This window comes from Octopus bimaculoides, chromosome 9, assembly GCF_046866305.1.
Source record: "Octopus bimaculoides isolate indiv1 chromosome 9, ASM4686630v1, whole genome shotgun sequence".
Taxonomy (NCBI): Eukaryota; Metazoa; Mollusca; class Cephalopoda; order Octopoda; family Octopodidae; genus Octopus; species Octopus bimaculoides.
Window position 1 is genome coordinate 60,757,687 of NC_142936.1, and position 10,000 is coordinate 60,767,686.

The window sequence follows — 10,000 nt, forward strand, 5'->3', positions numbered from 1 at the left end:
CCAAAATATCTACTTACCTAAGTTGTATTGCTTTCCCTAATGTCTATCTCATAACATTATTTTAACAAGTCACTTTCGGACTTGCAACGTGCAAATTTTACACTTCATTTGATTAAGCCCACCAACCAGTAACTTACAGGGATTGACGTTATTAATTATACTTTGGCCTTGACCTACGCACACAGAAGGAAAAAGTACTGGATTGTTTATGGTAAATATCATGGCATACATTTTATAACTTTTAATAAATCATTGGATTCCTCCAAAGTTTTTCGCCTCCATGACGAGCATCGTAGAACAGTCATTCTGGTTAATCTCTCTCCAAAATTTTATAAGTTCAAAAAACTGAGTCAAAGAGTAAGTGAAGTTAATAGCCCAACCTGAAATCGAACCTGCACCGCAGTCTCTGTTTGCGAGTAGCCTTCCATTCTACACTGAAAACTTATTTGTTTTTCGTATTTTGATGAAATTTTTTCATTTCCCTTGTGACGTAATTGATATTTAGTTGACGTCACGACTCGTAGTCCTTTACATTTTCCCACTCGTTTTGAAGATATTAGAAACATTGACAGCTGTTTCTATATTTATACATATATATATTTAGAATTATGTCTGATAAATACATCTCTTTAATCTTTAGTCTGATAAATATCTCTCTATTCTACTCAACTTGCTAAAAATAGCAACCAAACTCCCTACCATCTTAAAGAAAAGAACACATTGGAAAATATAGTTCCAGGGATACAAAAACAAAACGAGATGACCTTGGCTTGAATAACTTTGATCACGGGTCTGCTCGATCAGGACTAGAACTAAGCAACGACATCTTTTTAAAGGCACATCTTGCTTTATGTGAGCAGAGAGTTAATGTAAGTGAATGTCCCTTTAGCTTGTATTAATAAGTCGAAAACTACTAATGGTTGTGTAGTACCTCATGTACCTATACATGTACATGAGGTACTACGCAATTACAGATACGTACGGTACTATAAAACTACATAAGATACTACAAAGTTACACGAGATACCACACGGCTCCATGAGATATTACATAGATACATGAAGTACTGTAGAATTACATGAAGTACTATATAGCAATACGAAATGAGGTACTATACAGCTACACGGGGTACTACATGGTTAAAATAGCTTATACACTTGTATCCTTTTATTATGTCAGCTTTCTTGTTATCAGGAATAACTGTTAATGACTGATACAGGGTCAAAATCAAAATATCTTAAAAGAAATATCAGTTTGATAAGTGCCATGCACGAAACTCTCTGTCCTTAAGTTACATTTTAACTTTCTGCCGATTAAAAATACTAACAAAATATAAATACCCGTGCATTGAGTTCGGTATATCTTGTCTGTTCTACCAAACCTGTTAAAACTAATATAGAAATTTCAATTTGAAACAATTTTGCTTTAAACTTAAATTCGAATCAATAACAACTTAAAATTTTTTTATCGCAGTTTTTAGAGATTTTTCTTCAACATTTTTTTACAAGTTCAAACTTCCCTTTTAAGTTTGTTTTGTTATTAATTTATATATTTTTTTTAATATATTTTGTAGTTGAAATTCCTAGCAAAATGTTCAGTAGTTTAAACTATAGCAGCAACTTGGCTCTTCATTCATATTGATTACATTAGTCAATATCTCTAACTCCATCATACAAATCCCGGTGGCCGAAATCGAAATGCAATTCCAGTTCCTGATTGGAGCAATATACCTTCGTTAATTTCTTTGGAGAAGGCATGAACATCACAATTTCCCTCTGCCCTCATCTAAAATAAAATGATTTCGCGGTGAAGCAAAAACAAATCCAATAGCTTTATTTGTAAACAAGAAGACTAAATCACATTTTGTCCAAAAAATAATTATGTGACACAGTCTCTGAATCCAATAAAAACTCGGTTTTGAGTATCTAATAAAGCTTCAAAGCTGATAACTGCATGTTGTGTCTACATTGTATTTGGGGAAAGTTAATACTCCCTGCACTGACAAGGGTAGCATTTCCTGCGCATGGAATAAAAGAAATGAAACAGAGTTCATTAGCTGCAATACCAGTAACCAACAATACAAATAAACGCACAATTATTAAGTTTATGGTAAAAATATATTGGAAAATTTCCTTTTTCTAGGATTCAGAAAAGAGTCCGGCTTTTTTTGTCTTTCTTTGTAAGATATGTTGTCAAAGGCTTCTTCATGAAGATTTTATGCTTGGTAAATCACTTTCAAAGTGAACGATTAATGAGGAAACGCTTAAGTTTGTGAAAGTTTTCATCATTAAATGTAACGATGACAGTAAAAAAAAAAATGTTATACTTGGTAGGGATGGAGCACGAGCATTGTTTCTACAATGGATTGTTCCAACAGATCCAAGGACTATTACCAAACTATATATGGTAGCATTTTATTATTCATAGGTAAGTTTCGGCTGTGAAATGCATGCCCTTTATTTTGAGCTCAACTCTTCAAGAATGTTGGAACTTTATTAATTATTAAAAAAATCTCATCCATTAAATACAGAACTATGAACAGAATTAGAAAGTTAATCCGAAGATGTCTTATATTATCGGTCGTAATAGTGATCAGTTGGAATTGTTTTGAAGAGATTTTTTAATAAAATGTTTTAATATTTCTAGATCAATATTCTTAACTGGCAACAAATAACTTTAAAGATAGATTTCATTAATTTGAGTGGTTAGTTGTTGTTGTTGGCACTCCGTCGCTTACGACGTCGAGGGTTCCAGGTGATCCAATCAACGGAACAGCTTGCTCGTGAAATTAACGTGCAAGTGGCTGAGCACTCCACAGACATGTGTACCCTTAACGTAGTTCTCGGGGATATTCAGCGTGACACAGTGTGACAAGGCTGGCCCTTTGAAATACAGGTACAACAGAAACAGGAAGAAAGAGTGAGAGAAAGTTGTAGTGAAAGAGTACAGCAGGGTTCGCCACTATCCCCTGCCGGAGCGTCGTGGAGCTTTAGGTGTTTTCGCTCAATAAACACTCACAACGCCCGGTCTGGGAATCGAAACCGCGATCCTATGACCGCGATCCTATGACCGCGATCCTATGACCGCGATCCTATGACCGCGAGTCCGCTGCCCTAACCACTGGACCATTGCGCCTCCACATAGTGGTTAGTATGAGCAGCCTAAATATGCGATATACATTGTAAATGGATCCAATTTAAGTTTTGAAGGTATAAATATGCTTTTGCTATTTCAATTACATGAGAGCGTTGAAGTATCAATTATAAAGTGACAGTGTGTGTAACGAATTCTATAGGTAAATTTTATCTTAGGGAATATCATCAAAAGTTTTATTTAAAAAATCATTCTGAATCAATTCAAGAATATTTTTATAATATTTAACTCTTGCAGACTGTGGCTTAGAGGTCCATTCAGAGAAAAAGGAAGAGATGTAACAGTTAAATAAAGGAGATAGACAATCTTTCACTGAACTTGCGATACTGCTCTCACAACAACTCTTTGGAACGTCTCTCCAATATAGGCTTAGTGCTTAAAAACTCACACATAGATTTTAGCCGACGAGAATAGTCTGTCATGGGCGCCGAATATTCCATATCACGTGATTTCGGTCTACTGACAGACGATATTCGTCGACTACGATCTAGGTGTGTGCTTTTATGCACCAAGCACCTATAAGAGGGGGGTCTCTCAAGGCGAATAATGCAATATTCGGTGCTCTAACAAGACATCCATATTAAGTTGGATATTCAAAAATATTAGTTTGATTTTTAATGTTAATTAAATCAACTTAATTTAACGTTAAATGCAGTGAGAAGAGAATCTGATGGTTAACATATAGTGTCAACACCGGCAGAGTCAAACTGGTTTTGCAGATCTCAGGATGGCTGGAGAAAGTTTATAGGATTCTGAAGAAGAGACACAATAATATCATACCAAATTCGGCTGTTTGTGAGACATGCCATTTACTTGCATATCTCATTAGCTTCTTTAAAGTATCTCCGTCCTCCTACTACCATCACTATCATAATGTTAGGTATTGACAAATCCAGCCTCAAGGAATCTGCATCAAGGCTACTAAATAAATGAATGAGCAAGTAGTGGCACTGAGTATGTAATACCAAATATTAGCTTTTTGTTGCTGGAAATCTTAATAGGTAAGTGAATAGGGCAGAACACATCTCTTTGCAAAACGAATATACAGAACAGTTAGAGCTGAGCAATCCAAGCCCTTGAAACGCTCATCAAATATACTGCGCCCCACAATTTGCAGCAGTAACTTTATCCTCTTATTACGTTGTTTTTACAGCCATGTGTACCAAACCACTGGTTGGTGAACTGTCTTAACCACGTACATGTTGCAGCATTTGTAGTAATACGTAAGCCATAAACCATTCGATCGACACCCATCCTATATGGCTGCCAATACTAAACTACAGATACCCTTCAATGATCTTTTAAGTCGCGCCTTTCCCCATCAGAAACGTCTTCTCCTATGACACAATAGAAAGGTATTTGCTCGTAGATATTCTACGTTGTTATTGTTTTCATCGTTGTCATCGTCGTCGTCGTCGTCGTTGTTGTTAATGTTGTTTAAATCTTGATTAACTCTATGATGAAATGGATTCCAGACGTGACCATCTTACCTTTTATTTTATAGGGACTCACTACATGGTCCCCCGTTTCCTCATTGTTTATTAGATATCATTTGTGTGTGTGTGTGTGTGTGTCTGTGTGTGTGTGTGTGTGTGCGTGTGTGTGTGTGCGTGTGTGTGTGTGTGTATTCTTATATGTATGTGCATGTACTTATACATATACACATATATTTGTATATACATATATATATATACATATATATATATATATATATATATATATATATATATATATATATATATATATATATATATATATATATATATATACATATGCATATACATACATACATATATATATACATATGCATATACATACATACATATATATATACATATATATATACATATATATATATGCATATGTGTGTATATATGTATATATGTATATAATTTGTATGTGTGTATGCATATATACATATAATATATATGTAATTTCATGTATCTATATACATACATACGTGTGTGTACGTATGTATATATGTATGTATGTATTATGTATGTATGTATGTATGTCCAGCCGGATCTCATGCTGTGTTACTACACAACAGATATATATCTATGCAGTACCTCAGAAATATCCCAACCTGGCAGCTGGCATTGTAGGATATAATTTATATGCGATAATATTGTGGATATGTGATAATCTATCTTGGTATTATTGGTGTCAAGAGTGTAAATAATTGAACATTAGCTTGACTACATCGGTATCAGTAGATAAAATAAGTTCGATACTCGATATTAATTTCACTTGATATCGCACGGGTATTATATATTCTATATTAATATCAATATAAATAATATTTGGATGTCCTACATTATTTTTATTGCTATATTATTTTTATTGCCTATATTATTTTTACAGGAAAGACAGAATATCAAATATTTTATGTTGATTTCAACGGTTATAATAATACAGTATTAAATGTTCTACATTAAGAGTATTAAATTGTTTACATTAATGTCATCACGTGTAAAAACACTCTCTTATGTTAGTGTCAATAGAGGTAACAGGGAGACATTGGATAGTCTACATTAATGTCAGAAGGTGTGATACCAATATTGTGCTGATGTAATGTAGGTATCTAATCCAGATACTCGTCAGTGATTATATAAACGTTTAAGCAGAAAAATAGATATCTTCCACTCTGAATCAGAAATATTTTAATAGATTTGCAAAGAATATTTTATCTACAAAACATTTTTCTTCTTTGTTTTTTTCTTTCTTTAAAGATTCTGCTTATTTTTCCTTCATTCCTTCCATTCTTATTTATTGTCGAAGCTTCTTTCTGCTTTATTCTACTCCCTTATTTTTCTTTCTTTTTTTTTTCCTATCTTCCTTCCAGTTGTTACTGATGCTGTTGCTAGTTAATGATCTGGTTATGAGCTGTCGTTCATAAATATACACAAATTATTCATCTAATCCAGTACAATATAGTGCTCTAATCCAGTAAAATCCAGATTAAATGATTGACGTACAGATTACATTGACGTCACAATCTAGTTGACTGCCAAAACAAAACCGAACAATTTATAGGTCAATAACAGTAATCACTCAAACAAAAGTGCTGTTGGAGCTAAACGCATTGAAATGCCAAGTGCTTCTCATATTGCTATTTAATATAAAGATTAACTCAAATAATCCATAGTGAAAAGGAAAGTTTATAAAACCAGACTATAAAGAACAAACAACTCTTCCAATTGCATTTGCAATTGCTAACCACTATTTATCACCCTATGGCTAGTTACTTTTAGTAAAAGTATATTCTACTAGGCATGCAAGCCTGTTATTTATTTTATATTCATTTCTATGAATATTTATAAAGCTTAATCTTCATAAGGTTGACTAAAATGGCTAAATGAAGATTAATAATAGATCGCTGATATTCATGACAGCTTGAAAAAAGTGAAGTTGAATTGTGTGAAACTTTAATCGAAATCGTAGATGGGTGAGTTTAAGTACAAAATTTGACCGAAAGCTCTACCATTTCTGATGGTTCACTGTCCAACTATTTTGATTTCTTGACTTCTTGAGGATTCCTTTAAACTATTACAAGAAGTTTAACCTTTGTTCCATGGGGATAACGGTGAGATATCAGTCGTGGAAATTGTGAGATATCAGTAGAGGTAACTGTGAGATATTAGTTGTGGGAACAGTAATATCTGTAGGGGGTAACTCTGAGATATCAGTTGTAAGAACAGTGTGATATCACTAGTGAGAATAGTATGGATATATCAGTTGTGGGAACAATGAAATATCTGAAGTGGTGAGAGCGAGATATCAGCAATCTTACATTAGTGACATCAGGTATAAGAACAATGCTATGTATGTAATCCTCTATCAGAGCTGGATATCAATGTGAAAATAGATATTCTTCATTAATGTCACCGTGTCAACTAAAACGATATCAAATATCCTGTATTGATATGTGTGTGTTAATGTGTGGCAGACACTTTTCAGTGACTGCATAACATTTAAGGAGAAAAAAATAGATATATTCTACGAGTTGTTTTGAATCAAATATTTCAATTAGATTTACAGAAAAGTGTATTGTAAGTTGCTTGAAATAGTGTTATATGTACGTACAAGAAATGTTCTTAAAATAACATTTGAGCAACGCAGTCAGAAAAATATGTAAGGTGATGTAAATAAATATAAACATAGTTAGATTAATGATCCTATAACGTTACGAGAAAGATTATTTTTTTCAAATATAAAAAAGAAAAATGTATATTTATGTGTGTGTGTGTGTGCGCGCGCGCGCGTGTGTGTGTATGTGTAGTATAAAAACTTACTGCATGGTAAACCCTAGTTTCACCCTTAATATAAAATACATCAACAAATTTCTCATCATATAGCAAATTATTCAGAGGATATGTGACTTCTATACCTACACAGCTCTTTACAGGCCAATAATAATTTTTCTTAATTTCTTCGGCTTTAAAAACAGTCACGATAATAAATTTCTCTGTTCTTTTTCGTTTGGCATTCAAATACAATTAGCATTATCTTCACTAAATTTTATTCTTCCTCTTGTTCAATGAAAACATATGAAACGTTATGATGTATCTTAAATATATTAGCACACTTGTAAAAGTCAACCAAGGATTATAAATTGTTTGTAGGTAATCGTTGTACTGAAATTATTGTCTTCTTACGGACACGGTCAATGCTTTTACAATAAGAGTGTCAGGGATTAAATCAATTCTGTGTAAAACTGGTTCTTGTTCTATCGTCCTTGGATGAATTAAAGATAAAGCCAACTTGGCGGTTCACTATTTTTAACGAATAATGTTATTTAGTATTTTACGATAGTCTTACCCAGTGGAAATAGAAGACGGCTACTTATATTTATAAATTTATTGCTGATTTACAATAAGAGATCGAATACCTAAAATTTCAGTTAAAACTACGAAAGTATCTTTCACTTGCTTGCTGCTTCATGTTCTTGCTTGATGGAGCTAGGTCATACCAGAGACGTCATCATGCTTAGAGCCGACCAAGACCCCCAGTGCTCTCCATCGCTGACGGTCCCGTGCCAACCCCTCTACACCTTCCAAGGTGACGTGACGTCGAGCCTCTGGAGATCTTCCTTAATCGCGTTCAGCCATTTAGTGCGGAGCCTCCTACGAGGCCTCATCCAGCTGCAGCTATTGCGTCGAATAAGAATCAAGCTCTGACAGGATGATCTGGCCGAAGACCTTTGGCTCATATATAAAAAAAAACGTGTAAATCACATTCCCATAAGATAGAATACCGCATCACTACTCATGATTTGTTGTATATATATGAAAAACTTCAGGTGAACAAGGAGAAAGAGTGAACTGTACTGAAGGCTGCACGTCACATTCCTTCAAGAATACCAAGACGGGACCTGTTTCTCTGGAAGATAACCTGTTGTTCTTTTTGTTACTGTTTAGTGCATGTCATCTCCGAATTGGAAGGTCTCTGGCCTTACTGTCTCTTCATTGTCATTCGTATCTAGAACTAGCTCACTTCTCAAGACTGTGAGCTGTAATTTTTTTGTTGCTATTTCTTGCAAGTTGTGAGACCAAGCAGAAGCTGGGACTTTCTTAATAAACGTAATCTGTACAATGCAACTATCTGACGAAAGACGGCGTTCACTCTACGAGAACAGGGAAACGTTCTATTCACCTGTGAATGAAACATAAGTGGGTGCGGCAGAATTAATACGAATTGGTGTAAAGGGAAGAGCGTATAGCGAAAGTGAAGGGTTTCGGTTGTTTAGAGTATTCTGATCGCTTTTGAGTGGCTATTTCTTGACTATGGACATCTCTGTTAATATGTTTGTAAATATCTACAAATTCTATATTATATATGCATGATGAATATAAGAGGCCTGCTGCAGAACAACAGCAAATGCAAAATTGAGCACCTGAGGAATCTTTCTGCATGTAATCAAGCTATATGCATTGCACTTACAGAAACAGTCTATCAGCAGACATAAGTGATGCGGAGATACCAATGTAAGTTATCTTCCGTACAGACAGAAGAAAAATAAGTCACGGTGGAGTTGCAATGTACATCCGAGAAGATGTCACACCATTAACCCTGTTATCGAACTCGAACTCGGCGTGTGACACACTCATACTACATCTAAAGCAACTTGATATAGTTATATATACACTATATCGCCCACTTGATACCTCAAATCATGATTGAAAATTTGAGGAATGCATCAGTGCAATAAAGGAAATACTAATAGAATTGGATCAACGTACTACTATATTCTTGATGGGTAACTTCAACTTCCCCAACATCAGGTGGCCTGAGGGCAATATAATCCTAGGAATGACGCACAAAGAGCGAAATCAAGCAGATTCTCTACCTGATCTTACGAAAATGCTATTCATGGAGCAGATCATACTCTTTCCAACCAGGCACAAAAATATTCTGGACCTTTGTTTCACAAACAATGTGGAAATTATCCACAACGTAAATATATCACCGACAATATTTTCAGTCCATAACATGGTAGAACTCACAGTGTATGGACCGGAATTAACTAAAGATAAACTCCGCACAGATGGCGCTCAAACCCTATCCAGCCTAAATTTCTATAAGGCTGACTGGAAGTCACTTGAAAAACAGATACTCCAGCAGGACTGGCCTAAAAGCCTCTCTATGCAAGACATAGATATGAAACTCATGTCGATAATGCGAGCCATATGTATTAAATAGGTCCCAGAGAAGGGAGCCAATACTCACAAAACATCATTCCCCGAGATAGGATAATACACATGCGGCGGAAAATAAAGATCTCGAATCGTTTAAACAAACACTTTAATGACAGTGTGAAATCCCACCTGACAGGGGAACTCTTCGA

The 10,000-nt window shown here is 34.7% G+C and overlaps 2 long non-coding RNA genes across 3 annotated transcripts in view; one reads left to right on the forward strand and one right to left on the reverse strand.

Moving 5' to 3' along the window:
• LOC149134175 (uncharacterized) overlaps positions 1 to 687 on the reverse strand; it is a 12,361-nt gene extending 11,674 nt beyond the window's left edge. The window contains exon 1 of the long non-coding RNA XR_016243156.1: positions 381 to 687. This is a non-coding gene — a long non-coding RNA (uncharacterized LOC149134175). The remainder of the gene's footprint in view (positions 1 to 380) is intronic.
• LOC149134176 (uncharacterized) overlaps positions 1 to 1,949 on the forward strand; it is a 6,352-nt gene extending 4,403 nt beyond the window's left edge. Inside the window, exons 2-3 of one of the 2 annotated variants that reach the window (XR_016243154.1) lie at positions 684 to 869; positions 1,574 to 1,949. This is a non-coding gene — a long non-coding RNA (uncharacterized LOC149134176). The remainder of the gene's footprint in view (positions 1 to 683; positions 870 to 1,573) is intronic. The other variant, XR_016243155.1, reaches the window with a different exon arrangement.
• The last annotated feature ends 8,051 nt before the right edge of the window (positions 1,950 to 10,000 follow it).